The sequence below is a fragment of the Lissotriton helveticus genome, chromosome 1_2 (genome assembly GCF_964261635.1).
Source record: "Lissotriton helveticus chromosome 1_2, aLisHel1.1, whole genome shotgun sequence".
NCBI classification, from domain to species: domain Eukaryota; kingdom Metazoa; phylum Chordata; class Amphibia; order Caudata; family Salamandridae; genus Lissotriton; species Lissotriton helveticus.
The window spans coordinates 427,497,771-427,518,219 of record NC_136058.1 but is presented as its reverse complement, the minus strand read 5'-3'; the positions used below and the strand labels follow the sequence as shown (position 1 = coordinate 427,518,219).

Below are 20,449 nucleotides of genomic sequence, written 5' to 3'. Positions count from 1 at the left end.
GAGGAGGCCTTCGGCCTAGGAAGAGGGCAGTACCTGCACTATCGGGGACTGCAGGATGTGGTAAAGGTGACCTGGCCTCAGTGCCCGGACGCCCCACCAATGACACACACCTTAAACATTCTCCTTTCCTGCGGCAGGGAGCGTAGACTAATCTCTCTGCTATATGCGGCTATGAAACAGGACTCCACCCCACCGGTGCCACCGTCCTGGGCGGCATGGGAGGCAGATCTTGGTGCTCCACTGGAACAGGGGCAGTGGAAGCGAATAGGGTCCCTCACACGCAAGGTATCGAGCAATGCACGATTCAAATTGATACACTTTAATTTCCTGCACGCACCTACCTAACCCCGATCTCGTTGAGGCGCTTGTCTGGAGACAGGGGGGACAGCTGCCCCAGATGTAGTGCAGGGGGAGCGGGCTTCCTGCATTTAGCCTGGGACTGCCCTTTGATCAGGAGTTTCTGGGCGGGCGTGATAGATCACATAGTCACCACTACAGGCCTTCAGATAGCAATGAATCCCTTGCATTGTTTACTGGCGTAAAGGAAACTCTCCTATAAACTATTGCAACGGATGTTGGTGCTTGCCAGGCGTAGGGTGGCGATTACTTGGATGGGACAGAGGGCCCAAGAGGCGCCCACTTGGCTTAGAGATGTGAAAGAGTGGTCCCTGGCTGAGGAAACTCATACGCAGCTCACTCGGAGGGATGAGAAACTGCAGGAAGATTTACTTGCCTGGCGAAGCATGTGTACCTCTGGACTGGTGGAGAGAGGGCGGTCTTCCCAGGGCGAGTCTGATGGGGCAAGTGACGAATTGTTGTCGCCAATAGGGTCGGGGTCTGATGGGGAGGGAGGGGGGTTTCCTAGTGTTTATTTATTACAGGAAGTTGTGCGTGGCCTGGCTGCTTCCTCATGATGTTATTTATTTGCCTGCTAATCTGTTATTCCTCATGTGTCTGTACCTATCCAGGTGAAGCCTATATACCCAAGTGCCATAATGAGAGGGTCGAACTGTGTACATGTGTTGTAATGATGCAAATTGAGGTTTGTTTTTTTGTATCTGTTACATAAACTGAAAAAATAAAGTTAAAAAAAAAAGATTTTTGGAGGCAGGAAGCAATTTGTACTGGTGAGATCTGTGAATGTAGCACCTAACAAAAACGGGCCAAGGTTGGTGCCAGTTGTTTAAACATAGATATCAGAAGAGCTAATTGTTAAGCTGATCCAACAGGCCAAGTGCCCCTGGCAAGGATTGGTTTTCAATTTTCTATAATGAAGCTCCGCCTCATGTGTGAGCTTCGTTGTCATGATCCACTTTTATTAGGATCTCAATATAGGAATTTTGCCTGTCTCTGAGCTGGGATTGTTAGTCTTATTGTAAGTTGTTTCCATTAATAAAGAAAACATTTGCAAAAAAAAAAAAAAATTATGTCAAACCATATTAAATATTAGGAATTTTCCACAGACATAGGAAAGCTAGCAATCTTTCCTTAAAATGTTTGCTTTGACACGTGAACTATGCCACACACTTTATTTGATCTAGTGCATAAAACTGTGGTATTTTCCTCTGTTTGCTTTGCTATGTTCCACACTGTGCATTTGAAAAAACCTGATAAAGTTCTTAAAAATTGCACCACTGACCTATATTCTCATTTATCCCATGAAATACAATCTGTCACTTCCAGATGTCAACTTTCTGTATAGACTTTTAGTTCTCAATATCAGGTTTTGAAGATGCTCACGTCAAGTGAAGCTATAACTACTTTTCTAGCAGCAACCAAGTGTGAGGCCTGCACTTGAATGAGCGTATCCTGAAAACATCCACAGAGCTGCCAAGGTTTCAGATCGCTATGTGCGGCATTTTCATAATTTCAGTGTAATTATGAGTGACATTTCAATGATTATGAGTGACACTTTTTCGCAAGGAAAATCAAGCAATGAAGCATATAGGGAACATAAATATCAGAAATTACACCCATTTGAGCAAAGACAAACTCTAAGAAGTCCCTGAAGACACAACATCCATCTCACATTTTTCGTGCATGTTTCCTTCACTCTTGCATAACATTTTTGTCCGTTTCAAATGAGTGAGATATATAAATGAAGAAAACCATGCCTCTGTCTCATTGTGGTGTAAACCTATTGGAATTACGGCCTACCACTGTTATGTTATGTTATGTTATGTTAATAACACTTTTATAGCGCACAGCTGCCCCAGCAAAGGGGCGTCCCGGGGCTTCTGAAAGAGTACCCAAACACAACACAGCCGTGCAAGAGCAGAGGCGCACAGATCTGGAACCTAAGGACTATGAGGGAACAAATACGTTTTGATAGCCCTCCTAAATTTCAGCAACTCTTCAATTTCACGAATGTCAGACGGAAGAGAGTTCCACAGTTTTGCGGCCAGGACCCGGAAGGAGCGACCTCCCGCTCTACATAGTCTAAACCGTGGAACCACAACCAGGTTTTGGCCCAAAGATCTCAGGGGGCGCGAGGGCACATAAGGCCTCAGAAGATTATCAAGAATCTGGGGAGAGGCCAGCTTGAGGATCTTGAAAACATATGAAAACATATGTTAAAACATATGCCTGCAGCGGTCAGAGTGAACTTCAGTACAGACTCCGGGCCCGATTCACAAAGGGAAACTGAGACAAAGGTCTAACTTTACGACTTTCGGTATTCACAAAGGGGATTGGCAAGTAGATAGACTTTCGTCTCAGTTTACATTTGTGAATTGGGCCCTATTGCAGGACTCCCTCAGGCTGTCACTTCACAAGTGCGTGGGGTAGCGTGGGGTAGCGTGTCTGCCCATCGGAGCGCTTCACTGGTGACGTGGCAGTGGTGCTCGTGCTGAGGCCCAGGCTCAGGGCTGCTGTAAGTCCACCTGCATGCGAGTCTGCTGGCTGCAGACATGAAGTCGTCCAAGTTGTCACTGACATCTGGCGCTAGGATGCTGCAGACCGCCTGCTCTCTTGACCTGACCATGGCAGGCTCGAGCACACCAGGAAAGAGTACATTCACTGCCGCTGCCTGCTGCTAAGCTAGTCGCCCTCTGGGGAGGTGCTGGAATGTCTGCCTCCTTTGCTTACTTGGAAGAAAGGGGATCTAGTGAAAGCTTTTGCAGCTGTTTTTAACTTTGCCAGCAGAGTGGGAGGGAAGCCAATAGGGGCTCTTTTGAAGACATATGAAGACAAATATATCTCACAGGTTTGTTATGGGAGTGAGATATGGGGCCACATTGGGGTAGGGGCATTGCAAAGTGCTGAAAACTCTTTCCTGCGATGGGCCGTTTCTGTCCCACAAAGCACCCCGTTTTATGTTGTGCACGTAGAGTTGGGGATGCCTTTCCTCTCAGATGTACTGGCTGTCCGTCCCCTGGCTTTGTGGCTTAATATTTGGGCTAATTAATAAAATACACTTAGCAAAGACGTCCTACAGGAATGCCTTTCACTTGACCATGTCTCAAGCATCCGATGGCTCCAGTATAGAAGAGTTGGCCTCTCCAGGGTAGGTAGGAACTATTTGCTAACCCTGAGCGCATATGTAAGAGAGACCTTTCTCTGGTCAAAGAGTGTTTTTTAAAGAATGAGCTGCAGTGATAGAAAGGGAAATGAGCTGTGTAAGCCTAGTGTGCATGAGTACATTGTATTAAAAACTGTACCAACCATCGAACCTTATCTTCTAGGGCTTAAAAGCATCCATGATCTTTTTCTATTCACCCAGTTTCGGCTCAACTTCTTCCATTACCTCATGGCACACCCTCGCGTCCTCCACAGAGGCCTGTGTCTCATGCCCTGTGGCTGCAACGGTGAGTCTCCTCAGGACATAATGCACTTTTTTAATGTTTTGTAGTTTTTCTGCTGTCCCTAGAAAGTTATTTATTATTCCCATTCTCAAAAAAGCGGGGTTTAGGAGGGTGAGACCAGTTCTTAACTTTTTACAACTGCTCTCTAAGGACACTGTTTTGCATAAGCTTAACTTTTTACGGTCACTGTTCAGGTCAAGCTGCGATTAACTTCTGTACTGTAATTCATGAATTTTTATCTTGTGTTCTGATTAACTAGGACATATTATATTTGTCAATCTGTAACTTGGAAGATGTTTTATCATTTTATGTATGAATTTTATGGTTTTCTTTTATAAAACCAAATAAAGTTTGTTGATAATAATCACTAGGGGATTCATTTACAGAGTAGCATGGTAGCCCTCACAATAACTCCAGGAGTCACAGTCCACACAATGTAAATGCGTTGTTCCCCCTACTTCCAACTTTACATGTATCCCCAATCACCTGCCCAAACCTCTACCTGCTGATGCCAATGTGGTCCTCCGTCATCCCACAGACCATATTTTTGGCTCCTTTGAAACTGCCCATACAATAAAAATGTTGCAGTTGTAAATACATATCAACTACCATTTGTTGTGTTTGAAACATTTTATTGAATAATAAAACCTAATAAACATAAGCTGATTATTAAAGCAAAACAAAAAATCAGTTGCCATACACATAAGAGACAAAAGTAGTACATAAAAATCAACTACTGTAACACAGCAAAGTTATGTAGAGCACAATTCCTAATTTCAGGCAATCTTTAAAGTTCAACAATAGAAACGTTCATAAAGAACAGGAAAGGAAACAAAGAAGGTGGGATACAGTGGTTTCATTAATGTAATGCTTCCGACATATAGAAAAACAAATACTAATTATTTTCCTTAAGCAATAAAGTCCGCACATTAAAATACTAAGAGATATATTGAACAATGAACATTTCATGTGTAATTTGAATTCAATTTGAATATTTTAACCTCCTCAGCATTATTTGACTCATGATTACAACCTGAATGCTTTCTGGAAAGGAACCGCCTCATGGGGTTCAAAATCACATCTTTTCCAACAATAGGATTAAAATGATAAACTTGAATTTCAATTTGATTTATTGATTTATGCCTTTTTGGAGATCAACAATTTTAAATATATACAAAATCCATACACTTTTGTAAAATTGTCACCTAAACTTGAATTCAATCCACCTTTTGATTAAACACTTCCCATTCCAGCACGCATCACAGGACCACTTGTTGTTATTTTCCCAATTAGTGATAATGTGTCAGATGGCAACAACAATAAATATGTTTAGAATTTTACCTCCGAAAGCAAAAACATGCCATTTCAGAATCATGGTACACAATAAAATGTAGGAACAGAAGGGCATCTTTAGGTATAGCATTCATTAAGGTTTGACCAGGCTTGAAACTAGGATTCCTGAACTTTTGGACATTTAAATGTCATATTTTAAAAGAGTTCAAACAGTCCCAGCATGAGCTCCGTGAAATATTGAAGATGAGTGAATTGTACTTAGACAACATGTGCTGATTAGTAATCTATTGATGTAAAATACAGTGGTCAGGCAATGCTTGTGGATCTAATCTATTTAGATTTTAACTCCATAGTTTGTTCAATAAATTGACTGAGCATAATACTTGAAGGTCCATCTCTCACATCAGTTCTAGTACCGTTTTAGTTGCGATAACACTAATAGAGATCATTGATAAATAGATTTTAAAAGCCATGGGTGGAATTGATCCTTGGTTTAAATCTAGATTATAGTCTGCAATAGAAACCAGTACAAACAGATCAAATCTAAAATCATTGAATATGTTTATTATAGTGGTTTAGAGTAAACATAGAAGACACACATTGTTCCTGAAACTCAGAAAATGTATCTAAAGATTATGATTACATTCTATTTTATGTCCAGAGATTGCTTTAGCTGCTTTCCTGTTTAAGTGACATTTGCAATTATATTTAACAAAACATTAACGCTGGATTTCAGAAATTCTGTCTTTAAGTATTGTGTAAGAGTTATGTGTGATGGTTTTTATTTGATCTGAAGCAACACTAACACTAAATAGGCACATGCACCGGTTATCATCCAACTAACATTATTAGCAAACTTAATTTGGAGGGTATTGAGAAAAATGGCCTCATGTATTATTGTTAAAAAAATCCACCGGTTCGGTAATTCACAGAGTTTGGAAATGCTAAACTCCTTTTTGAAATGTACTAAGCCCATTTAACAATTCAGAATTTGGAAGGGGAATGTTAATAGTTTCCCTTCTGAATATTTAATAAATTGTTAATGTATGTATTAAGCTTTGAAACCATATGTGGACTGAAAAACAGTAACAGGAGGTAGTAACCCAAGGGGACATTTGTGAATCTGAAAGTAAAATGGGGTGCATTAAAAAATGCCTCTATTTAAAAGCAATCACAGACACAGTAGTGTGCTGACTCTACAAGCAACCACTTTTAACAAATGGATTATTAGTACATGAACCTCAGTATTTCCTATATTGCTGAAATTTAGTCTCTAATATTTTTGTAATGTTGTGTAAATATTTGTTCCTGTTATTTCCCCTTTCAATATTGTCATGAAATGTACCTATTCTTTTTGTCAAACACATTAAAATATCTTTATCCTAAGAAAAATACTGACGCCAGTTCCTGGTTTCTCCTAGATCATTTAGCTTTCTCACTAAAACAAGCACAATATTGATTTGAGAGAGGTGGTTATTGTAGTCATACGCACTGGGGTTAGTTTAGAAAAGACCAATTCCTTAATCTTTAGCAATAATACTTGAAAAAGTTTATGTTCAATAATTTCAGATAATTTACTGATAAATATATCAGATAAAGATCCCCTAATTTCTTATACCTTGTGGTATCAAAAATCTGCTAGAATTAACAGGCTTCTCTTCTAGATAAATCCAGGTATGAGAAGTTATTAAATGCGATTATCAACTTTCTGTTATTTTAACACATTTTCTCAGTGCACAGAGTATTTTCCCTACATAGATCACATTTCATGCAATGGTCTGTGCTTGAACGTACAATGAAGGGGTAAAAATGTATTTCTACCACAATCAGGAAACCCTTGGGTCTCTGAGGATTACTGTTGCAAATGAAGACCTAGCTAAGATGAAATATCCCTTTAAAAGGACGATTTCCCTCACCCACCATAGTTGGCATGCTTCCTTATTGGGAATCTCCTTGCACCGTGAAACAACCCCCTCACTGAGAGGGAGGAGTTCAGGCATGTTTTGTTATACAGAAAGGTATACTAAATACCACAATAATGAGCTCAGGGTAGTGGGGGCAGCAGAGTGAAAGTTAAAACTTGCTACGGGTATGTGGTTTCCATTATTTGTACGCCCCTGGGCCAGGATTAAAAACAGGGCACTGTGGGAGAAATATATATGCACTGTTAGAGTCAATAAGAGGTCAAAATGTTTCAGCCTATTATCCCTCCAAAGAGGTGTTTGCGGCATTCTTCAGGACTTAATCAAAAGTGCTGCTGCTCATTGTACTCAATCAATAACAAGTATTGTCATAGCCAATAGGTCTCGCCTTTGGGACCTTATAAGTGTTTAGCCATACATATTCAGTAACAATGTGAAATAATTACTATTAAAAAAAAAGAAGACTATAAACTAACTAAGCTAGACATGACTTTATAACTGGTTAATCAAACGTTTCTGGAGGTTTAGTATATATAACCAACTCCTTTTTTCTATGGTGTGTCATATAAAATTGATGCTCTAAATTTTGGTAAGAGTACACAACGTCAAAAAATTCAATACTGCTTTTATATCAAATGGCATTTGGTTATGAGTAGGCGCGACTATTTCCGGATGACAATGTAATTAGCATTTTTTGTATAAGATGTGTTAGAAGTATGGGTAGGGAAAATGGCTATTTTGGCCAAAGGCTGCCCTTTCTATATGCATGCTAGTTTTAATTTGTAAACAGAATCACAATTTGTTATGTGGTACACTGTAATGTTAGATGAATCTGTTTTACCCTTTTGATAAGCAAGGGATGACGATGAACCGTTTTTTCGTCCCTGGTTTTAAATGGATTCAGGTTGGAACAGACGAGGTGTTGGTTGACTTTACCTCAGAAAATGGTTGTTTCCTGTATGCTGCTTTCATGCGACTTAAATCCCTTCAGTGGAAGAGGCGGCTGCATGCCTGCAGATATGGCCAGATCAGTACTTGGCTGTTTTGGTTCTCCAGTGGGGCTAGAATAGAAGCTGTTAAGGGCAGGGGCTTAGCTTCCCATTGGTGCAGCAGGTGCAGTGGCACCAGGTCCCAGATGCCTTAAAAGCCCACTGAACCCTGATAACTGCTGTTTGTCACAGTTCAAACAGAGGCCTGAGGGGCCCATAGAACAATGATTATTTCTGTTTTCCACAGTTCAAATAAAGGGCAGAGGTCACATTTCCTTTCTTGCCTTGGGGCCCAGGGCACACTGGCTAGGCCACTGGTTAAGGATGCAGTGGGAAGAGGTGGCGAGACAGGTGGATTATCTAAACAGCTCGACAATGACTTCATGCCTGGGTATTAAAGTATTCATTGCAATTAAAGACTGAAGCAGGAATAGATCTCATAATATAGGGAGGCCTACTTACAAATGCAGCTCGATTAGCGGCTGCCTTTTAACTTCTCACTTCTCACCTCTCCTAATTTACAGTTTTATTTTAGATGCAGACATAAATCGTGACCTATGAATATGTTTATCTATCTTTAGGTTCCAAATGACCCATCTTTTCCATATGCAAATATCATACAGGTCGGAAACGCCTAATGGCTTTGACCTTGATAAAGCCACATTAATCACTGGTCTTGAAATGCAAATGGCAGCATTAGGCACGGAGAGATGTAATCTACATAATCTCATTATGTTCAGGATACGGGAGGGTGTTTAGGGCATAAAGCACTTTGACAAAACATTGCTGCCACCGTAGAAATTCAATCTTCCTTGTCCTACCCTAGTATACAAGTAGTACCACATTCTTTGTATACCTGAATTAAATAGGCACACAAAATAGTACCGTATTTAAAGGCCCAGTTCAGAATTACATGGAAGGTGCACTGTCCCAGACTACACAACTGTGCAGTTTTCAGTGGGTGCTATCATCCCACACAGGGGGGAGCATACCAGATTATGCTGGAAAAAACATGTGGTGCCCCAACATAGGCGCAGTTGTAAACCACCAGTCTGCTTACATAGTAAAGCGTCTGGCAGCTATTAAGTGAGGTGGCACGTTTCCCCTGCAGGTGGTTGGGGTCTGTCACCATCCTGTCAGGTGGGGGGTATAAAATCAGTGCGCCTCCTGACTGCTTGATTGCCTTTTCGCCCATTGTCAATAATACATTGCAGACCTTGGAGGAGGAGTCAATTTGTATTCATGAAAGACACTTGTGTTTCTCGGATGTTTAATCCCCAGATGATGCCTGAACTGTTCCCCAATGGGCTATTTGTACATGGTATTGAATTGTATGGTCTTATGAGCACTGTTAATAATAAAAAAAGATTTAGTGGAGTGTTTATCGCCCTCTATGTCACTCTACTTCTAAGCACCTAATACAGCTTGTACAGTGGTTACTGTCATCTGTTCACCTACATTATGCTTAATATAAATAGTGCACAATTTCGGCGTTTGTGTCTGCCTACAACGTGGACCTGATACAAATAGCAGTACCTACAAGGTGGATGGTACAATTCAACAAGAATCTAAGATACTCCAGCACAGATGACGTTGCATCAACATTACGGGGCATCAGTCTTGATGGCAAGCCATCTTAAAACGTATCAGTATTGTATACATTATTATCAGAGACTATACTTGCCTCGTGGATACAACTTTACAACGGAATTGTATTAATTATTGTACAGTTGTGTGTATACAATAAAACAACCTACCCACCATAATTGATCAGTCTATTCATCTTTTGGGATCTGGAGTAGCATGCTACTCGCCGAAAAGCGCTTCAACACTTCATCAGGGGTAGCAAGCGCTATATAAATGCAAAACCTTCCCTCTTCTATCCTCCCACTATCTTTTTTAACCCAACTAACAGACCAACATGTCCAGCTCTCAAATACATTTTATATTTCCCTATACTAATTTACCACTAATCATTTTTAGATCCTGAAGTAGCGTGCTACTGGCCGAAAATGCGCTTCAAAGTTCATATGTGGTAGTAAGTGTTATGTAAATATAAATACATTACAATTACTGTTTACATCGGGCTGCACTAACACGAGGATAGAAGTAGAGTGGGGATTAGAGTTTATCTGCCCAGAACGAAGCATACTACAGAAAGTGTGTGAACAGTCTATATGTTATGCGCCTGGCAGAGAAAAACACAGCAGAGGTGGGAAGAAGGTAGGTAATCTGATGGTCAGACCTATGTGGAAGGAGGCAATCACTTTAGGCAGAAAAGAGGGCTTATACGGAGGACTACTTTGTTCGGATGGACAGCAAGAAAGGGAGGTCTGGAAGATAAGCCTGAAGCTCACTCATCCTGCAAGCAGAGGTGATGGCAAGCAAAAAAAGCAGTCTTCTACGGAGGCGAAGATGACAATTATGCAGGCGCTCAAAGGGAGCACACATAAGATAAGTGAGGTCAACTCCCACTAGGGCATTACGAAAGGAGAAGGAGGAAAGAGATGAGTAATGCACTTCAGAAATCTGTTAACAATAGGATCGATGGCCATGCTCAAGAGCTCGGGGTACCAGACTTGGGACTGATCGCGTTTGATCTTCTTCAGCAATCTTGGCAGAAGTGGTACAGGAGGCCGCAAATCCACTCGCAATGAAAAGGGTCGCCGAGCGAGAGCCGCTTTGGAAACTCTAACACGCAGAACTGCTGACATTGAGCATTCTCTTCGGTGGCGAATAGATCTAACCAAGGCTCTCCCCACTACTGAAAGAGATCTAGCACGACCTTCGAGTGAAGATGCCATTTGTGATCCATCATGCACTGGCGGCTGAGATTGTCCGTCCTTGCGTTCAGTGAACCTGTTAAGTGTTGAACCACCAGAGATATGCCCTGATATTCCAGCCATGTCCAAAGGCGAAGAGCCTCTTGACATACGGTCCACGACCCCAACCTGCCCTGTTAGTTGCAGTACCACATGGCGGTGGTGTTGTCCGTGAACACCTGCACCACTCTTCCTTTGACAGAAAGAAGGAATGCCTTCAGTGCAAGACGAATCGCTCGGAGCTCCAGAGGGTTGATGTGGTGCCTGGACTCCGCCAGAGACCAGAGGTCTTTGATCTCCGCCATTCCCATATGGCTGCCGCAACCCAGGAGTAACGCATCCATTACTACTGTGAACGCAGGTTGGGGAAGGGAGAGGGATCTGCTGTTGACCCAATCCTGGTTCCTGAACCACCATTGCAACTGACTTGCAGTCCCCTCCGAAATCTGAACGTCATTGGAAAGATTCCCCTGGTGCTGCGCCCACTGGAACTTCAGGTCCCACTGCAGTGCACGTATATGCCATCTGGCATGATGCACCAGCAGGATGCAGGAGGCCATGAGGCCCAGCAGCCTCTGGGTCATTCTCACAGAACACCGGGATGGAGGCTGAAACATCGGTATCATAGCCCCAATATACTGGACTTGCTGCTAGGGAGGATAGACCCAAAACTGTGCTGTGTCCAGAACCGCACTGATGAAAAGGAGCTTATAGGAAAGAATCAGGTGCGACTTCAGCACGTTAACTGAGAACCCCAGCAAATGCAGGAAGTCCGTCGTAGTCTGGAGGTGGGAGCCTTTCGTCAGCCAGTCGTCGAGATAGGGGAAGAGTGGAACCCCTGATCTGCGCAGATGAGCTGCGACCACCGCCATCACTTTCGTGAACACCCAGGGGAGGGGTGGCTGGTAAGGTCAAAGGGAAGCGTGGTAAACTAAAAATGCGTGTGGCCTACCGTGAACCATAGGTAATGCCGGTGGGCAGGCAAGACGGGGATGTGAAAGTAAGTGTCCTGCAAGTCCAACGCTACCATCAAATCTCCAGGGTCGAAGGCAGATAAGACCTGAGCCAAGATTAACAACTTGAACTTCTCCTTTCGGAGAAAGCGGATGATGTCCCTGAGAACTAAGCTAGGATGCAGGCCTTTTGTCCTTCTTGGGTACCAAGAAGTAGTGGGAGTAGCAACCCCGACCTACTTCTGGCAGAGGGACACGTTTGACAAAGAGATCCATAACTTCCTGGAAGAGAAGGGCCAAATGATCCTCCGACATGGGATGAAATCACCACAAACTGCATGACCCTTACGCACTCCGCTGCTTGCGGAACTCCGCGTAGACCGCCAGAGTTTTTTTGTCACTTTGCGGAGTTCCTCACTGAGGAACTCCACATAGGCTTAATCTTATCATGAAAAAATAGATATCAGTCATATGTTAAGAAACAAGGGTGAGTAGAAACCTTTTGGGTGGAGTAAAATTTAAGACATTATTATTGTGATTTTTTGGGCAATTAGTTGATTTTTGCAGGCACTAACACTTCTCTGTGTAAAGTAAAGACCTCGAGAGTTTTGTAACTTTCAGATACTCAAATTGTGGATTCTGTTGCAATGAAAAATATTTCCAGGCCTGAAATTTCTTTGGAGGTTGCATGCGGGCAGCCTAAGTTATCCTGCAAGAGTTTCTTGATGAATCCTATTGCAACTACAATATGTGCTCTCTCATGTAAAGTCAGGTTGTTAGAAGCTTTTCTGCAACTCAAGATACGCCTCACTTTTCACCTGGTGTGGACGCATTTCTCATGTGTAGTGAGATCTCCTTTCTCAGTAAAATGTTTCTGGCTTTCCCCTCCTGTATATGGCTTTAGTCCAGTGTGAATTCCCTCATGTGAAATGACATTGTATTCGAGACTAAACCTTATCTGACATTCAGAACACACATAAGGCATTTTTCCCCCGTGTGAGTTCGCTCATGACAAGTGAGAAGTAATTTGTAACCAAAACTTTGCTTGCATTTCGAGCACTCATAAAGTTTTACCCCAGAGTGGGATCTCTCATGAAGCATAACTCTGTCTTTCAGATTCAACCTTTTATGGCATAAGGATTTTCTCCAGTGTGGAGTTTCTCATGGTGAAATAACGTTTTTTTCTGCAGCTTTTCTGGCATCCAGAGCACTCATAAGGTTTTTCATCAGTATGGAGTCGCTTAGTGAGGCTGTGCCTATCAAATAGGAATTTCTAGCATTCACAGCATTGGTAGTGTTTTTCCCCTGTATGCGTCTGCTCATGTAGAGTGAGATTGAGTTTAAAATTGATGCTTTTCTGGCATTCGGAGAACTGATTATTCTGATGGTGTGTTTTCTTATGGCGCTTGTAACCATCTCTACCTCTGAATCTTTTCTGACATTTAGAGCACTGATAATTTTTTTTCTCCAGTGTGGATTTTCACATGTTCAGTGAGATGAGATTGTTGTCTGAAACAATTTTGGCATTCGGAGCACTGATAAGGCTTTTCCCCAGTGTGGATTCTTATATGCTTAGTGAGACGGCTTTTTACACTGAAACATACCTGGCATTCGGAGCACTGATAAGGTTTTTCCCCAGTGTGGATTCTTATATGCTCAGTGAGATGGCTTTTTTGACTGAAACATATCTGGCATTCAGGGCACCTATAAGGTTTTACCCCAGTGTGGATTCTTATATGCTGAGTGAGATGCCTTTTTTCACTGAAACATTTGTCGCATTCAGTGCACCGATAACGATTTACCCAAGCGTGGGTCCGTGTATGTTTAGTGAGTCTCATTTTGTCACTGAAACATCTCTGGCATTCAGAGCACTGGTAAGGTTTTTCCCCAGAGTGGATTCTCATATGTTCAGTGAGATGAGATTTTTGGTTGAAACTTTTTGGGCATTAAGAGCACTGATAACGTTTTTCCCCAGAGTGGGTTAATTCATGTCGATATAGACTCAGTTTGATACTAAACCTTTTCTGACATTCAGAGCACTGAAAAGGTTTTTCCCCAGTGTGGATTCTCATATGCTCAGTGAGATAAGATTTACGGCTGAAACTTTTTTGGCATACTTTGCATGGAGAGTGTTTTCCCCCAGTGTGGATTCTCATATGCTCAGTGAGATAAGATTTACGCCTGAAACTTTTTTGGCATACTTTGCACTGAGAGTGGTTTTCCCCTGTGTGCATTCTGTCAAATTCGGTGAGATAAGATTTATGGCTGTATCTTGGTAACTTTTTTCCCTAACTTTGGTTATTTTGCCTCGATTTTAGAGTCGGGCTTGTTTAGATAATGTTCAGCACTTATCTCTAAAAGAAATTGTGTGTAATCGTCTCAACACTTGAATTGGGCAAAAAATGTCGGGAAGCAGTCCTGTAACACCTGTTGAAATTTTTCTAACAGATAATAGTCTTTAAGTAATAGCCTCTCTGGCAGCAACTTAACTTGTGACTGAAGTTTTTCTCAGATCTATTTGTATAGGTTCTTAGCAATGCAGTAATAAGGTGTTAGTCTTATATTTAATGATTAAACTGATAAGTACCTTTTTGCACTAGTATAATGGCAGTAACTGAGGGCGTTAGAGCGTGCAGAGTACTATTGTGGATGATTAGTCGCAGAACATCAGTTCCTTCTACCCTTTCTATGTTTGGGGTAAGGTTAAGGTTTGTAGTTCTGAGGATGAGTATTTATTTACATTAGATATAGCGCAACGGTGCTCCTTTAATCCATTTTTATATTTAACAGTTTTACATATCATTCCTGCACAACAGATAATGTTGAGGCGATTTACATAGAATTACAGAACAGTACACAATAAAAAGGAAACAATCTGAGATGGTCATTAACACAATAAAGTGGTGAATTCTTAAGGTTTTTGCCAGAGTGAGCAGAGTGGGTCGAGGTGTTATATCCCGAGGCAGATAGTCTCAAACTTGCGTAACTGGTTAAAAACGGTTGTTGAACAAAGGTGATTTTCCAATCTTTTGGTTGTTAACGTGTCAGCTTCGGAGTCTTCTTTCAGCGTCTTTTCTTTGATGGTATCCAGAAGAAACCTTTAGTTGTAACTTTCTTTTATGTAGTGTGTGCTTCCTCTCTAGAATTACATGATGCTTTAGATGAACGTTATTCTGTCATGCTGAGGCAATTTGTCTTTCTGATAATATTTCAGATAAGGATGCTGAAGCGGTCTTTCTACATTATTTCTTATGCTGTGTTCACAGATATGACTTTGCTCTGGGTTAATGAAATGCAAAATTAGAGACTTCACTTACAGGTATAGTACTTTCCTCGCCACACTTAGATTTTTGGAAATTGTTTAAACGTAGAATGCTGGATGTCCTTCAGTTTTTCAAAATAATCCTTCTTATGCCACTGACATTCAGTTGCTTAGTGCTAAATCTTGCTTTCTTCGTCCGTAATTTCAATCACCTATAGTATTAAAATTAAATAGTTAATACATGTACATTTCCAAAAATATAATTTACAAGCCAAATCAATGCAGAATTTTGAAAATGTTGAGCTGTTTTTCAGACAGTGCAGAGTGTAGAATGGTAGCATGAGAGTACTTGGATGTTGGAGTGAGGTTTTGTAGAATTTTCAACATTTTATTAAGCTCACAAAGGATACATGTACCCTATGGAGTTGCAACATAGAATCCCAAAGGCAGATATGAAAGTCATATGGACTGGCACCAAACAGATATTAAAAACATATACACTATTAATTAATTTGTAATGCAGATTTCTGGGAAGGGAATGACTCCTCCACGGGCAACAGGCGTTTTCCCCTGCCCTGAGTTACCACCTACTTGTATCTGGTTTCCTGACTTTTGAGTTTTGGCCTCTGCCTCAAGCAAATCTATTGGGCGTTGTGAGGACTATGCCTAGACCTATCCCTCAACTATGGTCCAGAGTGTGAATCAAGGGCAATGAAATTAAGGCGTACTTTCATGTGTTCATTTTATTCCACCTGATCATTAGTTGTTAGGTTTTTCTGCACCTGGATTTACTGGGTGCAGAAAACCAGGACACAATCTTTTTCCAGACAGAAACCTTAGACTGAAAAGACGCATAAGACTCTGGGTGCAGCAGAAGCAGCCAAGACATATGCTGGTTTTTTTTCACTAACTTGGGGAAACACACAATTCTTCCCTCTGTTGGTGTTCACAGTTGTTGTCGGCCTGTGATTCGGTGTTGAGTGCAGAGCGTATCAATTAGAGCCGAGGAGGATTTGACGAGCAAGCGGATCGGAGTCTGGGACGACTGCCAGGGTTTGTTTTGTGACCGGTTCCCGCTTCACCCGTGTCTTGTTATACGGGCGCTTTAAGTTCTACGGATCTGCGATGGAGGCAGGAACGGCCGCTGCCAGCACCGTGGTGCTAAGGCGCTGCTAGTGCTGCTCGTGCGGCGGCTGCTGCAGAGCACAGAGGAGCCTTGGCCTGCCACCTGATATATGTCAAAAATGTGTTGATTATTTTTTTTTTCCACAGTCCACAGGCAAAAATTACATCATCACTTGGTCCCATGCAGGGGATCAGAAAGCCTCAACAGAATTATAACAGGTGGACAAAGTGCATTGATCAATGTAAATCAGCTCCTCCTCTTATTAGATAAGCCAAATGAAAGATACAGCTTCTAAGTGCCCCAGAGCTTAGAGAGAGAGATAAAAAAGAAAAAAAAGAAGATGATGCAACTTTGCTAAGCCAGCAGATAGGTCTAAAGAAAACTCAACGGCCTTCTGTAACGGTAATTTCTCCAGGTTGCTCCACCAAGGTGTTGTATGCGGAATAGCCAAAAAGCGTGGACAAACTCATCCTAATTTGGGATAAGTAATTATGAATCTAACAAGGAACAAAGAAAAAAAACTAATAAAAAACCACTTACCGGCGTGGCTACCGGCCGAGAAAGATAGCCGCGTTCTAGCATAGCTCTGTGACTGCAGGGCACCTTCCCCGACAATCCGCACAATAATCCTGACTTCAGCAGGCGCTGCTACGGCTGTATAAAAACGGGAGATCTTCTGGTTCCCGGTGAAGCAATCCGCTACTCCAGACTCCTAAAACTCAAGCGGCTACGAGACAGTGCAACCAGGGCCTAACAGCACTACGGAAGCCAGGGACTAAAGTTTCACGGCGGCCCGGCATACAGATGACCCGACAAGAACTGCTCCTGGACACAGAATAAAGGCGGCGAAAACCAAAACGGACGCGGCTGCGGGCACAGGACATCCTCGGACTACAAGGTACTGGTGACTGCTGGAGGAGGCAGAGAGGGGGCTCTGAGTGAAAACCCGACGTTACCGGGCAGGGACTGTGGACTGGGGACGCCGCAGTACGGCGGCACATCAATAAATGGGGGAAATGTCTGACCACATTTGCCTGTCGTATTGGCCTAGAATAGCAAGAGAATTAGCCGCCCGGAAAGTAGTTGCCGCCATGGTGGAAAACTTCTTTCCAATGGAATCAAGGTGTCTGCCATCTTGATCAGGAGGAGCCGAGGGATTCCTGGCACGACGTTGTGCTGCCTGGGAGATAACCAAATCTGGCTTTGGTTGACCAATAAGACAGACTGGGAATCATCCGGGGCCTTGTACTTCATATCCAGGCGTAGCAGGACTGCAGGAATGGAAGCAGGGTTTTCATGACCTTCAAACCGTCCTGCCAGATTAAGTCAATGATCGGGATAGCCCAAACCTGTTTCCGTGGCTGGTCTTTGGAATCATACAAGAAACAGTCGTATTCCTTGGTGACTCTAGGAAGTTGGAATCTCTTGGACTCCCTGTCCATTAACATGAAACCCACCTATGTCAGCTGACGGAGAGTCAACAGGAATTGGAGTGGTAGGTGACTGAGTCGGAATTTGATAATTGTCCCACTCAGTAAGGAGGGATCTATCATCCAACTCCCCATTTTATCTGTCATCATCAGTGGTGTGTGCGTCCTCCAGGTGATGAGACATCGATGCCACCGGAGAAACCGGAGGTGGCGGCTCGATGATCAATGAAGGCAGAGGAAGATGCGTCTGTAGGACAGATCAGGCCGACTCCGAGGGAGGAAATCAGCGGTAGTAGTCATCAAGCATATGTTGCAAATTAGAGATGAGATACATGGGCATCTGCACTGTTGGATTCTCAAGTGGTGGTTGAGTATTAGGCTTAGGGTAATAATCATATCCTTGGTCATCATCAATATCTTGGCATTTGATAAGAAGCTCCAAAGGAGTACGAGCAGCACGGAACCTGTCATCCTCTTCCGAATCCTCCTTATCAGCCCCATAGTCAAAAAGCTCCACAGGAAGATTTGGAGATGGTTGAATTGGCAATAGATCCAAAGAAGAATTCCTACGTTGAAGTAGGGAAACATCCGTCGTTCCTGAAGGCGGCAAAAGTGTTGCTGAAGAGTTCAAGGGGATTAGAGACATCAAAGCTGAAGGTGGAACCAAGGATGCCGCTGACAACTCAGCGGTCGACGACGAAGTAACGTAAGGGAAGGCTTCTGTGCTGTCATTGAGGCAACCGTCGACGAGGCATCTGTTGACGAAGCAGGTAGAGCCTTGAGAGCCATCGACCGTCTCGTCGGCGAGGAGGCATCCATCGGCGACTTACTGGAGACATACCTCTTTTTCGTCGACAACGAAGTGAGGGAGGTGGCAGACGGGCGAGGCTTCACCGACACCATGACAAACATCAACGGAGAGGACGCCGACAGCATAATCATTGTAGGTTGAGGGGAAGAGAAGGTAGAAGTCGTTGTCGTAGCAGTGGCAACGGAAGTCTTCATCGACGACGAGAGACCCATTTTTTTTAGGCAAATGTGTCTCAGGAAGAGACTTAGATGCCTGAGTTCTCTTCCAGGGGTTATCTTCTAGGGTTATCCTGATCAAAGTCATAAGCAATGAATATTCCCGCCCACGTGCGGGGACCCTGGAAATAATATAAAAATATATATGTAAATCCCATATAACTAGCTCCTCATATATGTATGCACATATATCATTTTTTCTCACACCAATGCAGCCCCAAAACTGAGGCTAAACAATGTAATTACTCATACATGTACTGAATTAGCAAGGAAATAAAAAACACATTAGGTCAAATGGCCCTTGAACTCTGTGGTTTAATGAGCAAAATACTCATAAATCATGAAAATTGCTAATAAATAGACATTGTTAGCCCATAGGCTGCATTGTAAAGCAAAAGCATAGAAAATTAAACCATTTTCAACAAATAAAACTGGCACCGTGCCTTTAAGGCAGCCATGACCCCTGGCTTCCCATCATGCCTCAGGGGTGACAGTGAGGTCAGTTGTTCTTTGCATAACCCTGAAGACAGGGCTCAACAATGAATTAGAAACACATAGTCATATCTCATTTGCCTGGGGAGGTGGCTGGGTTGCTTATGACTTTGATGAGGATACCCCTGGAAGAGAACTAGGATTACAGGGAAGTAACTTATCCTTCTCTTCCAGGGGATCCTCATCAATAGTCATAAGCACTGACTAGAATAGCAAGCCCAACCAACCACCAGCAGGCAAATGAGAAGAAACATGACCCAACCAAAACAATTGTAACAGCCAAGCTAGCTGTTAAACAGATTCCGCAAGGCCTACTTGGGTACCTGCTCTAGCGTCTGAATCTAGACAATAATGCCTGGTAAATGTATGGACGGACCTTCAGGTGGAGAAGTGTGGCTCAATGGTTAGAGCAGGCGGACCTCGATGCAGAGCTCTGGCCAGGGACCAGGGTTCGATTCCTGCCTCGGCGGGTCTCGGGCTCATTAATTCCCCTGACCGGATATTCTCGCCTCAGTGCCTATTCTGATCATGGGTCCCAGGCTGCAACTCTGGGCAATAGCTTGCTTAGTCTCCACAATGGCCCCCACAATGCAAGGGATGCCTGGTCTGCAACATGGGGGTGCCCAGGAGTGGACACTTCACAGGGAAAGCCAGGAAGGGTTCCCTTGCGGTATTCGTACAAGCGCCGGGAAACCCACAGCGGGTAGCTGTGCACTATACAAGCACAAAAACATTTACATTTACATATACATTTCAGGTCGCTGCCTTACAAATCTCAGACATAGGCAAATTATTAAGAAAAGCCGCAGTAGCCGCTTTCCCTCTGGTAGAATGCGCCTTGGGAGAAAAACACCCAGGGTCTTCTCCGCCAACTGATAAGCCAGCTTAATACAAGAAACTATCCACCTTGAGATAGAACGTTTCGAGGCTGCATAACCTGGTCTGATCGATCCATAGTTGACAAATAACTAATCAGACTTACGTATAGTTTTGGACTTATCAAGGTCAAATTTCAGAACTCTTTTCAGGTCCAAAGAATGCAATGCCCTCTCAGCTGGTGTGGAGGGATTGGGAAAAAAGGTGGGTAGAGAGATGGTCTGGTTTACATGAAAATTTTACACCACCTTAGGTAGAAAAGAAGGATGTGTTCTCAACACTACCCTATTCAGACGGAACACTGTGTAAGGCTCTTTGGCACAGAGAGCTTGAATTTCGCTCACCCTGCGAGCCGACGTGATTGCTACCAAAAAAGCAGCCTTCCACGAAATATGCTGCAAAGTTGCTTTATAAATGGGTTCAAAAGGTGGACCCAACAATTTTGATAGCACCAG

General features: G+C 42.9%; 1 protein-coding gene and 1 long non-coding RNA gene across 3 annotated transcripts in view; one reads left to right on the top strand and one right to left on the bottom strand.

The window, feature by feature from the left end:
• LOC144807578 (uncharacterized) overlaps positions 1–20,449 on the top strand; it is a 436,944-nt gene that overhangs the window by 299,186 nt on the left and 117,309 nt on the right. The window lies entirely within an intron of this gene.
• LOC144807622 (uncharacterized) overlaps positions 14,705–20,449 on the bottom strand; it is a 38,973-nt gene continuing 33,228 nt past the window's right edge. The window contains exon 4 of the long non-coding RNA XR_013606365.1: positions 14,705–15,256. This is a non-coding gene — a long non-coding RNA (uncharacterized LOC144807622). The remainder of the gene's footprint in view (positions 15,257–20,449) is intronic.